Source organism: Tamandua tetradactyla, chromosome 8 (assembly GCF_023851605.1).
Source record: "Tamandua tetradactyla isolate mTamTet1 chromosome 8, mTamTet1.pri, whole genome shotgun sequence".
Lineage (NCBI taxonomy): Eukaryota > Metazoa > Chordata > Mammalia > Pilosa > Myrmecophagidae > Tamandua > Tamandua tetradactyla.
In genome coordinates, this window is record NC_135334.1 from 113595912 (window position 1) to 113611683 (window position 15772).

A 15772-nucleotide genomic window follows, 5' to 3' on the forward strand; every position below is an offset into this window, starting at 1 on the left:
CTTTGGAATAGCCTCCTGACACTTATCAAAGGAAAGGATCCATACATTTTTTATCAAATTTTCTGGTGTCTTTAGAATTTCTTTGTATTGCAAAGCAGAAACCATTTCAGGATAATTTTTATCAAAAAATAAATAAATAGAAAGATAAAAGGTACTGAAAAGGAACAATGAGCTAATGGACTTAATAAGAGCTAGTACTTGGGGTTGTGGAAGGAGAAAGGATCAGATAACTCCATAAAGCTAGTTCCCTCAGAGGACAACTCATAGCTGCAACTGTTTATTTGGGTGGCTCACTGGGGTGAATAAATGCCATCTGTTTCATTTGTCCTTGCTTGCTTTGTACAAGGTTCAAAGTCTCAGAAGGGTGGTGTGCTTTATTGGCTAAATGCAGTCACGTGACTTCCCTCTGGGGAGAGGAAAGTTCTGGCTTTTCAGGCTCTTGCAGTGGGAACAAGGCATCCGGGCCAGGCACCTGGATTTAGGATATACTTACCCTGCATGTAATGGGACAGAGCAGTTCCTCATGAGGAAATGAGGGTGTGACTAGGAAGGTGAATAGATGCTGGGTAACTCTTAAACCAACAAGGATCTCCTGAACTTGTAGTTAACGTGGTAGTTTCATCGAGATGAATAAAAACTATCTGATTGATGAAACCATTGGATATTCTGTGCCTTTGGTCTCTCTGAGGAAGGACTGAATTATGGTAAATTGATGAGTCAGTACTTATGATTTTACATCAACCTCATTTTACAAATGAGATTTTAGCCATGCTGAGAGTACAACAAAAAAAGTAATTAGTGAGTTATGGAAAGATTGTACATGATATTTACAAATAAAAGGGCATAACAAATATTCAGAAATTTGTTCTTAATGAATTTCAGAATAATTTTGGCTGTACATTCCTGACTGGATCAGATTTATTACCTGGCTTGGCCTGTATGTGAGCTACATATTGCACTTGTGTTTAGAGCATGCATTTATAATGAGGGTGATATCACATGAAAGGGGGTAACGATTTGGTCTTGGGGAAAAGGGTAAAAGTTTGTTACTATGTTTTTGCATAAAAGACATATAATAAATATGCAGTATATCTGTGGTGTAAGTATTTCAGGGAAGGGGAGAATGGGAGGGGGAGCGAGTCTAAAAATGCTCTTTAAGGGGATAATAAAAAAAGGTTAGGAAATACTTTTAGAACTTGGCTTTGAAAGAGGCACCTGATTTAAAATGCAAAATAATGTAGTCAAAAGCCAAAGGATGCGCCCCTCACTATAGTTCTCTAAGGATTCTCAGTGGGCTTGATGTCTCTACAAAAGCAATTTGGGATCCATAAAACATTTTTGTGAATTGTTTTTCTCTGGCAGGCAAAGAGGTCTCTCTCTAGACATATATCTAAGAATTCAGTGGAGTTGTTTGATTTGGGGTCTCAGGGGCCCTCTAAACATCTTCCAGTGGGTTTCCCTCTTTCTCCTGGAGGGCCTGACCTGCAGTTTGAGAAGTAAGAAGATCACTAATAATAACTTCCCATGTGGAGGACATTGTGGTGGTAAAAATGTCTTTGGGTCCAGAGTGCAGGAGACTTACGGCCCCATACAACCGTCTGATTTGGCAAGACTCTGGTTTTTATTCTGTACCATGTGGGGTTTGCATTCAATAATGTTTAATGTCTATGTCCTCATTTAAAATGCTGGTGTGGATAAAGGAACTTCCTTAGAAATTATTTTTACTGATCTTGCATAGAAACTTCACCTTAGGGTTTCATCCACTTGTGTGTGTAAGCTGAGCTATTCCAATTAATAGGTTTGCTTATCTGGGAATGCAAAGTATTGAGATATGGTGATTCTCTCCTTCTGCTCCTTTCTTTTCCTAGTTACTGAAGGTGATAAGAGCATGATAGGAGATACCCTTGAATGTTGCTTTTAAGCCCAGAATGATGGAGGACTTTTGAGATATGGGCAGATTGGGGCAAGGGAGCTGTTGTGAGGGATGTTTCCCAGAAAGTTCAACATGACTGATAAGCACAGGGCCAAGAGAGAAGCCCCTTTGGACTGGTGGAAATGAGTAGTGGTAGGAATAATAGTTTCAGCAGCCCTAGCAACAATAGCAGCTAGTATTTACTGAAGATTTATTATGGGTCATGTGCTTTATATACAGTATCTTCTTTAGTCCTCCCCAAACATTTATGGCTCCTAGTTTGCAAATTAAGAAGCTGAAGAGCAGAAAGGTCCATTAAATTGCTGATGGTCACACAAAGAGGAAGTGATGAAACTGGTCCTTGAAGTCAGCCAGTTGGATGGCATTAGGCTCTATTATCCTGTTGGTACAAAGAATGAGAGCCAGAGCAATCCTTTGGATCCTATAAACCCAATTGCAACTATAATGTTGCATAACAACCATCCCCAAACTCATGCCTTAACACTATTCAGGATATAATTTTCTTGCTCATTGGTCAGCATTTTGGTTGTCTTGGTTTGGCACCAGGCTTCACCCAAGTTCTGGTCTGTTCACTGGGTCTCATTCTCAGGTCCAGGTTGAAAGATGAGCTTTTCTCATGGTGATCACAGGAATGTAAGCACATGATTGGATACATGCAATGTCTCTTAAGATCTGAACCCAGAATTGGCATAGTGTCACTTCTTCACACTTTACATTGACTAAAGCAAGTCATAAAGCCATGTCCAATATTATGGGGAGAGGAAGTCTTTGCTTGCTGTAGTTGGGGAAGCTATAAAGACAAATAACAAAAGATGTGTGCTTTAGTTTGCTAAAGCTGTTGAAATGCAATATACTAGAAATGGGTTGGCTTTTACAATGGGGATTTATTAACTTACAAATTTACATTCCTGAGGTTGTGAAAATGTCCAAATCAAGGTATTAACAGATGATGCCTTCTCCTTGAAGATTGGCTCCTGGTGACCCTTTAGACACATGGTGAGGTCTGTTCTCTTCTCTCACAGGTTTTGTGCTTCCAGCTTCTGACTTCAGTGGCTTTCTCTCTGTTTCTGTGGTTTCTCTCTGCTTCTTTGTGTCCTCTCTCAGCTCTTCTGGCTTTTCTCTTTGCTTCTGTGTCTCTTAGCTTCTCTGAATTTTGTCTCTTACATAGGACTCCAGTAAGAATAGTATGATCCACCAGGAGCACATCTCACCTGAAATAACCTAATCGAAAGATCCCACCCACAATAGGTCTACACCCACAGGAATGGATGAGCTTTAAGAACATGATCCTTTGTTGGGTGCATACAACTTCAAACCATCACAATGTGGATGTGTCATTGTAAAGTAGGAGGACATAAAGAACTGAGAACAAGCAGGAGGGCGTAAAGAACTGAGAACAATGATGTTATCTATCACAGACTTTTTAAATTACAGACCACAGGAGGAGTGAGTTCTATTCCTTGCATCTTCCTTGCTCAGAGAAAAGAGAGTGAAAATTCAGGACATTGAAATATTTTATGCTATTCTATTAACCATAATATGTCTTTGCAGAAACAAACATAAGTATAAGCATCAGGCTTTCTTTGCAACATTTAATTAAGTATGCAAATCTTTCACTTTCACGAAGATATTCTTGTTAGACACACAAAGTGTCATCATTTAACTTATAGTGTCCAGCTACCTTCTCTTCATTAGCACAATAATTATTTTCTCAAGAGTTTGTTTTAAAATTTGGTTTATAGCCACTCTGTTCTAGTTTGCTAGCTACTAGAATGCAGTATACCAGAGACGGATTGGCTTTTAATAAAAGGGACTTATTTCGTTAGTTCTTCAGAGGAAAGGCAGCTAACTTCCATCTGAGGTTCTTTCTTACGTGGGAAGGCACAGGGTGATCTCTGCTTGCCTTCTCTCCAGGGCTCTGGGTTCCAAAAATTTTCCCTGGGGTGATTCCTTTCTGCATCTCCAAAGGTCTGGGCTGAGCTGCGAGTGCTGAGATGAGGTATGCTGAGCTGCTTGGGCTGTGCTATGTTGAGCTCTCTCATTTAAGCACCAGTCAATTAAGTCAAATGTCATTCATTGCAGCAGGCACGCCTCCTAGCCAACCGTAGATGTAATCAGCAACAGATGAGGTTCACGTACCATTGGTTCATGTCCACAGCAACAGAACTAGGTATCTTCACCTGGCCAAGTTGACAACTGAATCTAACTACCACACACTCTCTTTCCATGCCCACCCTTTTTTGGCTCCATTGTATTACATATTTATATGAATTATTTCCCACTTTTCATTCTTTCCTGAGTTATGAAACTTTAGTGCTAGGCCATTGACTAAGATGCAGATTCTACCATCTGCTCACTCCCTGCATTGTCAACAACCTCCTGTGGTGTCTTTGTGCTTCATTTTTTTCCTCCAGAAAACAAGAGTCAAATGTCATACAATTATATATGAGAGAAATATATATGTCAAAGGATGTTTACTATTGTTTCTAATAAGAAAAAATATTTGGAAATAATTTAAATATTCATTAGTAGGGAAATGGTTAAATTAAAATGGTATGCCCACGTAGTGGAACGTCATGTAGCCAGAGAAAGCTCTATACACAATGTCATGGAAGACAGACATGAAATAATTTTTAAGAAAAAAGTGCTGGTGTATTTTATTTCATTATTGTGCATTCAAAAATATTGAAAGCAGCCCTTACAAGCAAGAACTACCATAGTGAAAAGAAATCCATGCTCTCATAGGTTATATAATAAAATAAGGTAAAAGAGAAATACAGTACGTTAGATAGTGAGGCATGCTAAGGAATGGAAAATGAAGTATGGGATGGGCTTTGACAAATCAGTGAGGACTGAAGTTTTGGATATGGTGGCTAGGAAAGGCTTCCCTGCAATAGCAACTTGTAAATGACCTGGTGGATGTTTAACCACATGGATAATTGGGAGGAGGGAAGAGCAAGGCCAAGGGCTCTGAGGTGGGATTGTGTCTAGTGTGTTTGAAGAGCAGTAAGGAGGCTGGTGGCCCTGGAGTGGAGTGAGTGAGTGGACAGAAGTAGTGTTTGATGTGAGGGGGGTGCTCATGTCACGTGGAGTTTTGTAGGTTCCTGTTAGGGCTTGTTGGCTTTTACTTGAGGGAGATGTGAGGTCATTTGGGGTTTTTGAGCAGAAGTACTAGGCTCTGGTTTACATTGTGACAGGATCACTTGGGCTCTTGATTTGAGAACTGATGTATAGGGCGAGGAACATAGCTGTACATCATTTGAGAGGCTACTGTAATAATTCAGATATGACAGGTGGCTTATCACAGAGTGGTGGCATGGGGATAATTTCTGCACATATATTGAAGATAGAATCCACAAGACTTGTTAATGGTCCAGTTTGGGTTTGAGAGGAGTTGAGAATGACAAAAGATTTTATCTGCCCACAAGAAGACTAGAGCATCATTAAATGCAAATGAGCAGGAACAAGTTGCTGAGAACTAATTATACTACAGTCTTAGTTTTGTGTAATGTGCATATACATATAAATACTTAAGCTTGAAACTTCATTGCAAAAGGTCTGAAATGATATACACCACCTTGATTGAGTAATTACTTCTGGGCTATAATTGCAGTGAGTCTTCATTATTTATTCTATATCTTTCCATGTGGATCAAACTGCAACATACTTTGTAATTGAAGAAAGAATATCCCACTTACTTTTAAAGTTCTTGGGTCAATCAATTTTGAACAATGTGGATATCTTCTGGCTGGTCATCAATCTTTGGCTTTCGTGGGTTTTCTGTCTCATGACAATGCAAGTGGTAGCATTTCTCCTTTCTCTTCTGGGTTCTGTTGACTTCCAGTGCAGAGCAGTCTGGCTGTTCTCTGCAGCTTCTCCTTTTGTGTCCAATTTCCTTTGCTAATAAGGACTATTTTGGATCAAGGCCTGCCTTCATTTAGCTTGGGCACAGCAACTAATAACATTTTCAAAATTCCTATTTACAAATGAGTTCACATAACAGGACCAGGAGTTGGGACCTGAATCTACCTCTTGTGGGGGGGCATGATAAGATCCTCGGCATTTCCTTTTGATGTTCTTCAAGAGATACAGTAAATATTTAATTCAATGGCCACTTTTGAAAGCCAGTTGATATTATCTACTACAGTGGACACTGTGCTACATGGCCCAGATCCCTTTTCTGGACTGAAGGACTAATTATCCCAGCTGATAAGTGGGCTGCTGCTGAAAACCTGAATCTAATGATGAACAACTGGGGAGCATAATGTCCTGGTCTTCTTACCTCAACTTGCAATAACTCTAAGACATTGTCCTTTCTTCTGAGATCTGGGCTGAATTGGCTGTGGTCATATTTTGCTCAGTCTTACTTCCTTCCCTTTTCCTACAGGTTTGTCCCTGTAAACATACTCCAGTCAACTTTCTGTATTTAAATCTCTGTCTCAGAATCTGATCTCTGGGAAAATAGATGGGTGACATCTACTAAAGTTAAGATAGGTATACTTATGATTCAGAAATTGCACTCCTAATTATATTACTTATAGAAAATTGCATACCTTGGCATCAGGATACATATATGAGAATGCTCATCATAGTGTGATTTTTAAGAGCCTCAAACTGGAACAAGTGATGAATAAATTGTTATAAAATCAGGCAATTGAATACTATAAAATTATATAGCAACAAAAGTGAACAAACTAAAACTCTAAAAAATGGAGTCATGTATATAATACTGAGGGAAAGCAGTAAGCCACTAAAACACATATAATTATCTATTTGAATGTGGTTAAAAGGAAAAATTTAAGGTGGTGCATGTGATACTAGAATAAAAATAAAAAAATAGGACTGTACAAAACAAAACAAAGAGTGAATCCTATTGTAAACAATGAACTATGGTTAATAGCACAATTATAAAAATGTTCTTTCATGAATTGTAATAAATATGCCACACTAATGCAAGGTGTTAATAATAAGTTGGTACATGAGAACTCTATCTCATGCATGATTTTTCTGTAAACCTACTTTTCTAATAAAAAAAGAATACATTAAGTATGATAGATATTCAGATACAGTAAAGAATACATGAGATTTCTATATACCTATATATGTCTATATCTTTCTGTAAACAACGTGGTTTGTTTATTTATTTTTCGGTCTGTGTTGAACTATGCTGCTTTAGGGAAGTGTAGTTTAGAACTCTAAAGAAAAATAAATAATTGAATACTATAAAATTCAGGATAGTGGTTATGTTTAGAGAAGGGGGTGTGGCTATGATCAATTAAGAATACACAGGGTCTTCTGGAGAGTGAAAGATTTCTGTTTCTAGACTGAGGTGGCATTAACATGGATGTTTGCCCTTGACTACTTTTGACTGTTAGACTGGACTTTAAAACTGTGGCTCCATGCCAGGAAGGAATATGAATATGACATCCAGATTTAAGTAGAGTATGCACACTGAAGAGATGTTCTGGAACCCATCTGCGTAGGCAAAGGTAGCCCTGGAAAATTGATGGGTCTTGACACTTCCTGGAGCATAAAGCACCATAAAACTAATCCCTCTTTAGTCATGAGACTGTCTCTTAAAGAAATTAAAGCCTTTAGGCCTTAAATATAAAGCCGGCTCAAATGATCAGTTTAAGTGGTAAGGTTTTGTTCAAAATTTTGGCATACGATTGGCTCTCAGGGAAAATTATTTTAAGGATGAGTGTATTACTGATGTCTGGGTGGCCTTGCCCTTTAGTGTATGCCTGTCCTCGATATGCCCAGGAAGTCGGGCTTCTAAATGTGCCTTTCCTTAATAGGAGTTAGGACTCTGCTCTGCTGGCTCACAGTCGGGCGACAGACGGCCACCTTTCGTGGACAGCCTGGGGCGATAGAACATACACCAGGTCTGTGCTTCTTTGCTTGCATCTGCTGGGACCCACTGACTTAGGTATTGTTCCTACCCTGGTCGGACAGGGAAAAACTTTGCAGTCTATTGAAAAGCTGCAGACTCATGACCCCCTTTTCTCCACCATCAATTTTGCCATCCACTTATCAAACCTTGCCTCGAAGCATGAGAGACCATGATTTTTAACAGCTCTCTTTATAATTATTTATTGATTCAACCCATATTTAGTGAGTTCCTAGAACTGAGAGTACACAGCTGAGAAACAAAGACACAAAATCCTGCCGTAAAGGAGCTTCTATTCTAGTGCACAGATCCTCCATGTTTTTTCCTACTGTATTTTAGGAGAATAAAAGGCAATGTTAAAGTTTACCTTGCAAGTCTATATGAACCTTTCTCTTATTTGGAAAGAAACAAAGAGAGAAAGGGAGAAGAAGGGAGGGAAAGAGGGGAGAGAAAGGATCTGCTCCTGGCAACAAGTCTTAGTTTCTAACTAGTACAGTACAAGATTCATATGTCTTCTATGCTAGTCCTAATTTTCATTATAAAGTTTCTGATAAAAAGGAACAAGATCAGACCATAATATTTCATAATTAGCAAGATGATTAAATAATGATATTACTTAATGATAACCTGCATCTCAAGACTTCCTCTACTCTTTTTTTTTTTTTTTTTTAATTTTTGCATGGGCAGGCACCAGGAATCGAACCCAGGTCTCTGGCATGGCCCGCGAGAACTATGCTTCTGAGCCACCGTGGCCTGCCCTTCCTCTACTCTTCATATCAGAATGACATGGGAAACAATTCCCAATGTCTTTATGCCTCAGAAATTCGGAATCTTCCTGCATTGGAGGAAGAAATCTCATGAGGAAGATGTGAAATGTTGCATTTGAACTACATGGCGTCCACAGGGCACATTCATTGATTAACACCCCCCGCCCCCCCCCCCCCCCCCCCCCCACCGCCCAACAACCAGTCCCTGCTTTCTCATTCCAGACCCCGGCCCTCACCCACTGATTTCTCAGCCACTCTGTCTTTTTTTTTTTTTTTTTAACATGGGCAGGCACTGGGAATCGAACCCGGGTCCTCTGGCATGGCGGACAAGCATTCTTGCCTGCTGAGCCAGCGTGGCCCGCCCTCAGCCACTCTGTTTTGATAGGCTTGATGCCCACTTCCAGGGGCAGAGTTTGGCTCTGGTTTGCTTAAGCTACTCAGTGAATATGATTTTCTGGACAATGGAATTGATTTAAAGATGGCACATGACCTAGTTTTGGACGTTGGGACTCAAGAGGATCTTTTCTCTGGGCTTTGAAAATGAAGATTCCTTACTCTTCTGCATAAACTTCTCTTTTCCTTGCTTAATGTGCATGAGGAGGCATAGTCATTGCTGGCAGCCATCTTACAATGCAGCTGATGTCTTTAAGAAAAGGAGAATGTGAGAAAGAATTCAATTACATCTTTGGTGATATTATTGAGTTGCTGTTTCAAATCTCTTCTGTGAATATCATATGAACTGATAAATGATCTTTATTATTTAGGTCTGTTGATTTCGGTTTTCTGTTCTATCCAATAAAAAATATTTCTGAGTATCTAAATGCATAATGGCTGCTCTTTAAATGTCACAATTATATATTGTGTTAAATTGCAAAATTTTTTGGCATCAGCTGAGAAAATTATTTAAATCTCAATGAATTCAAAATATATAATAGATACCATGGTTTCTGGTAGTCTGGTAAATGGCCTATAAAATTTCACTCAATGTTTTAATTTCTCTTCTGGAATGGAATCCTGAAAGGAGAGGGCTGGGAAGAAATACATAAATTTTTATTTAATTTATTATTCAAATAAAAAACTTACATATCTAAGTTTAATCTTAGTTATATTCAACTACTTTGCCTACATACCTCCCTATTGCTTTTTAGTTCTCTATAACTCACTTTTTGCCCCCAGAAAATGCCTCTAAATCCCTGAACCTGTCAGCTTTCAGAAGCATGTAATTTTACTTTAGCTAAATTCTAAACACTAGTAAGAGGTGAATTTGACATAGGCTCTGTGAAAGAGTCTTATCTACAGTGACACAACTGCTACTGCCCTAATATCTATTAAGTAGCACAGAATTATAGTGTAACAACGCTGAAATTGCTTGTGACATCTGCATGAATACCAAATAGATTCATTATGTTCAGACTTATTACGAAAAGCACTTTCTGAATTTTAAATGGGTAAGACTCTTACGAATTAATAGTTGCCAAGTGAATTTGCTTTCTAATATACATATATTATTTAAAGATCACAGTTCAGTTAAACGTAGGTAATGGTGCAAACAATGTCTCCACTTATTAGAAAGTGTCAGTTAGAGCAGTATTCTCAATTTTGAAAATTTTCAAAATGGCATTATTTTAAGAAAAGTACACCCCTTTTTAAGGGCTACATGTCATTCTCCCCATCTCCCTGGAGATGAATAAAAGAAAAAAAAGGAGAAAGAAAGTGATAAATGCCCATATTATGCAGAATTTGCCTTTTTGAAATCCTATTCCCCATTGCACTAGCTGGAATTTTATAGAGCTATAAATCAGAAAGAAATAAGATGCCAGTAATGAGATAGAAGTATATTTGAAATATGGATGCAAATTTTTACCACCTGCTGAGAGAAAGTAGTCTGCAGAGACTGTCCTGGAAACTGCAATGCCATTAGCATCTTGTAAGCTCTAAATTTGTGGTAGAAGGGATAGAGGACTTATGTCTGCAAAATGCCAAAGGACGCTCTGATTTATCTCGTAGCAGAATGTTTCAGCTGCATCTACATAAATATTTTAGCATGGATTTAATTTTCATTTTAGTCACATGATAAATCTTTTTATTATACACCATCATTTTGTTCTGAATGAGTTGCCTTTTTCATGCAATTTGTGTTGTATTCTTTTTGTGTTTGATAAATACAATTTTAATATACAAAGAAACCATGACTTTATTGACACAAGAGCCTTGCCATGAGCTCTTTGATTTTAGCCATGAATTCTATTTGTTTCCATATGATTTATATAGTAGCTATCAATTGGCTAATATACAACTTATTTTATCCTTAGACCCTCAGGAAATTAGGAATATGGGGGCTGCAGAGGGATGTGCAGTTTGAGTGAATGTTCTTCCTAGGTATGGGTTTAGATACATTAGCTGTTAAAATATTCATACAGCTGTAGTCTCTATTTTATTGTCAATGAGTTTTAAGCAGAAAGTGAGAATTGTGGGCTATGGGGGCTCATGGAATCTCACCTTATTTCAGGTTCAGGTGTTACCCTTGTTTGCTTGACAATTGTGACGTTGTAAATAGTAAGAATGATGGTTGGTGCACTTGAACTCTCCAGGAGAACAGTAAAAGGTGTTGTCTCTTATCTACTTGTTGAGAAAATGTACAGCACTAAGCAGGCTGTTGCTGGATACCATTCCTCAAAAAAATTTGACAATTGCTTTCGAGATATTAAACTTGCAGCTTGCAAATGGATCAACCAGCGATGGTTTGGGTAATCCTAGCTGTCATCTCTGCCTGTAGCGTCTCTCTTTAAGTTTTATTTGAAAATATGTTATGCCGTAATTTTTTTTCTAACTTTAAAAATTTGGATAATAAACAAATGAGTATAAAATAGGTTTGGTGGTGTTGTGTACTACTAAGAAAAACAAAACAGAGAAATGGAGACTGGGAAGATGGGGCGTTACTTGATGGGGGATGATTAGGAAGGTCTCCCTGAAAACTGACATTGGATCAGGGTCCAGAAGGAAGTAAAGGTCAAAACAAAAAAAAATTCAGACAAAATTGAGAGCTTAATTTTGAGGGCTTGGGGGGATGGTTTAGGAGGCATACTATAAATATTTAAAGCATTAGAAATGTTAGTGTCTTTATCAACGCGCTTGTTGAAGTTGAAATTGAGTCTAAATTCTTTGAGGCTGTAATCTGAGTTATCTTTCATTTAGCACTGTAGCTCTAACGATTTCCAAGAGAACGCCTCACACATAGGAAAACACTCAAGACTGTTTGTTGAACGGGTGAGTATCTTATTTTGCACTCTTTATGAAGAAATAGTTTGCTGAGCACAAATACTTTTAGCTAAAACTTTGTTTTACTAAGTTATAGATAAAATAAAAATAAATTGGCTTAATTGCACACAGGTTTTAATCATAAGGGTACAGGGTGGTACAGTAATAGCTATGGTTTCAAATACTGAATCTATCATTGATTAGCTCTGTGACATCGTGCCTCAGTTTCCCGATTGTTAAAATGCAGACATCGATGATTTATAACAGGGTCGGTTACTATTCAGCTAAACTGTGATAAGGTGTGCAAAGCAGGAGCCTAATGAATGGTACATACTGAATTTCAAAAATGCTTGGTTCTATTTTAATTTTTTTCTTGTTATTATCATTATTATTATTAAAAATATCTTATGTTTTCACTTATAATTAAGCCATTCTCCCCCCACCTCTCATGAGGACACAGGATCTCTGCTTTTGAAAGTTGCATTGTCATAAGCGTCTCTTCCCAGTACACAGATCTTTGTATATTTAAGTTATTTTAAGCTACCTTGCATCCTGGTTACAACCTAATTTTCAAGTTTAATATTCACTGCAGTCTTTGTGCTGCCATATTATTCCACTGTGAATAAAAGGTAAATAGCCTCCTTTATGATCACATGTGCCGTGATGTTCTTTTATACTTGAAGATAATAATAGAAAATATTTCCTCCTTTACATTTGCTAAATCTGAGGAAACTGGCTTTTCAGTACTGATTACTAAATCTCCTGTTTATTCATTTTTTTTCCCCAGGGAGATGAAAAATAAGTGGCTTTCTAACAAGGAAGAGATTGAATTGGGCTCCAAACAGGTCAAGAAAGGTAGCTGAGAACAGTAATGTTAGTATTGAGAGTTTCTGAAATGCAAAGTATGATAAAAGTGCAAAAGGCTCTGCCAACTGCCACCTGCATTTCTCTGATCCAGTTAGGTGAAGTTGATAGGAAACATTTTTATATTTCCTGCTCTTAATTGAAAGAAAGGTTGACATGCACAGGATGCATTCACCCCCTCTTTGGGTTGTGGTCTGAGATCAGGTAAAGCTGGGTGTGAAAGATCTGTATGGCAGAGAAGAATTGATTATTAAGACCTTAGTTTCAAGGGAGAGGATTCATTTTTTTAGCTCTTGGCTTCCATTTCTTAATTCATTTTTAATATGTAAAGATAACCTTTTGGTTAGTTGATATGGCTTTATGAAACGTGTTGTGTTACTTCAATTAATTCCAATGTACTCCTGTCCCAAGACCACGTCACAGAAAAACTGATCTCATCATTTAGAACAGGGTTTCTCAATCTCAACATGTTGACATTGTGGACTGATAATTCTTTGCCCTTGAGGATTGCCCTGTGTACTGGAGGTTGTTTAGCAAAGTTCCCTGGCCTTTAACCAGTAGATGCCAGTAGCACCTCCCCCAAGTTTCCAAACATTGCTAAAATCACTCCTGGCTGAGAACACTGATTTAGAAGAATGAATTAATGAACCTAAATTTAGAAAGTGCAAATTATTATTCTAAGCACTCGATTTGGAGTTTTACATTTAATCTTTACAATAACCCGAGAAGTAGGCATTAGTGGTTTAGTTTTACAGGTAAAAAAAAATGGGAATCCAGAGAGGCTAAGTAATTTTCCTAAGGTTACCCAGATATTAATAATAATTTTTCTTCACTATATTGTCCATCTTAATACTTTGACTTGCAGACAGAGCTACTGATTGTTATATTCTCAATTGTAAAAATTGGCACATTATGGAAAAAAAGAGATATAATGTAATGGCCACTATGAAGTACAAAATGAGAATTCATATGAAGGCTCTAAGATATCATCACTAATTAATATTTAGCTCAGTTCTGGGCTGTATCATTGATAATCATTCCTTTCAAGACATCACCATTTCTTCTCTAAGTAGTTCTTGTATCACACAGGCAAAAATAAGCTTTCTTCAAGGCAGGGAAGTTTTTCAGTCTGCTCTACTTTGGCTGGAAATATCTTGATTACATTTAAAATTGAGGTCCATTTCATTCAAATACCTACTTAGAATGAATATCTGAAATGGTGTTTGAGACTGTATAATGCCACTGAATGGGTTTATTAAAAATGATTGAATTAGTCAATATACTATAAAAGTTAAAGGAAGTTTGAAATATATATGAAATTCTAGTTATATGTTGAAGGTGGTATTTGAAACAAGTGGATGAAACATATTTCATAAATGATGTTGGGGAATAAAAGAACCATCAAAAAACAATAGCCACAACACCTAAGCTTAAATCCTCATTTCAGGCCTTGTAGCAACGTATTCCAAATGGTTTGAGGATTTGAATATGGAAGTCAAACTCTTGAAGTAATAGAATAAATATTGGTAAATATTCATATTATCATGGTATAAAGTAAGCCCTTTGAAGCATGGCATCAAAAATAAAAACCAAAAAAGGAGAGGAACAATTAGATATAATTAAAACCTCTCAATTAAAAACTCCAATGTACTTCAAAACATCAAAAACAAAATTAACAGAACAATGAATTAATTGATATCTATGAATCAATGTCTGAAAGATCTGTCCTCCATTTTGTGTCAATGATTTTATCCGTTCCCCATTTTCTGAGGGACCACGCCAACCCTACCATCACCAAAAATGTAGGTCCATGAAATCATATTTGTAATAAGTCACTCCATATCTCATTAACTTCCCCCTCCATGCAATGATTGCCTCTTGAGGGAGAACCTATTCCAAGGACAGACATCTAGAGATTTCTGTCTCTCTCTTGCTTTTGAAATAAAGATGAGAACTAACAGGCAGTTGGTTATGTAGATTGGGCAATGTAGAATGAAGAGCTAAGAGCATAATTTGTGGGCAGCAGTGAAGAGTTGATTGGCAGATAAAGAAGAAAGAAGCAGATGAACAGAGAGCAGCAGTCACAAGAGAGCAGATGACCTGTGTGTATATGTGTGTGTGTTGGAGAGAGAGACAGAGAACAGAGAGACTGAGACAGAGATAGAGAAAGTGGTTACCTTGGTTTCTAATGGCTTTCTAATTCTGGAAACAAAGCTTTGCGAGATCCGCTTATAATTTCTTTCCCTGTCTTGTGCAGGAATTTCCTGTGTGTACTACCCTTCTTCCTTTTATGAGTAGTTTATTTTTCTCGAAACCAAGTGATTCCTGACTACAAAATCATGCACTCCTCTAGATACTCGAAAATGTGTCTCTAGAACTTAGCAGACCTTGAGGGAGATGCTATTGGTTAACATCCTTTGACTCTACTCGAGATGCTTCTGCAGTGTCACACTTAAACCTGTGCCACTGAGTCAGTACTGAAAGTGTATACAAGGGGTCTTAAGTTTCTGCTTGCTGAGAGGATCTTAAAAATGTTGCTGACTGCATTACATAGCATTCTTTCTATTATGCTTTTAAGCTTTTAATTTTATCTTATTTTTCTTGTGTATTCCATTTTGAAGCCGACTTAAATTTGTCTTGGTCAAAAGTGGGCTAAAAGTTAATGCAGAAGTAAGAGTGAATAGTATTTGCAGTGACTCCTCAGATTCTCGGTGTGCTTTCTTCAAGATTAAGATGTCTAGTTCTAAGATAAATTTATTTATATTGTTATAGGTGTCTTAGTTACTACTGCATGGGGGTCTAGGCATTTCCATGTTTTAAATTCCAAGTACCCATTTCACTTAGGGGAAGTCACATTTCTCTGTGACTAGCTCTCTGGCAGTCTAAGCAATTGGTTTTATTTTTTCAGCTGTCTCTGGCTATTAGTATGTGAGAGCGTATTTATATGAGAAAGAAAGGGAAAAAATAGCAACGTTACAGTGGAGAAACTCAGCAGATGCCATCTTAACCAAGATTAACATCACAGTAATAAGACACACAGACATCATTTAGTCCCTTATT

The 15772-nt window shown here is 37.6% G+C and overlaps 1 pseudogene; it reads right to left on the minus strand.

Annotated features, from left to right (window-relative positions):
• LOC143645278 (uncharacterized) overlaps nt 1-15772 on the minus strand; it is a 129029-nt pseudogene that overhangs the window by 39148 nt on the left and 74109 nt on the right.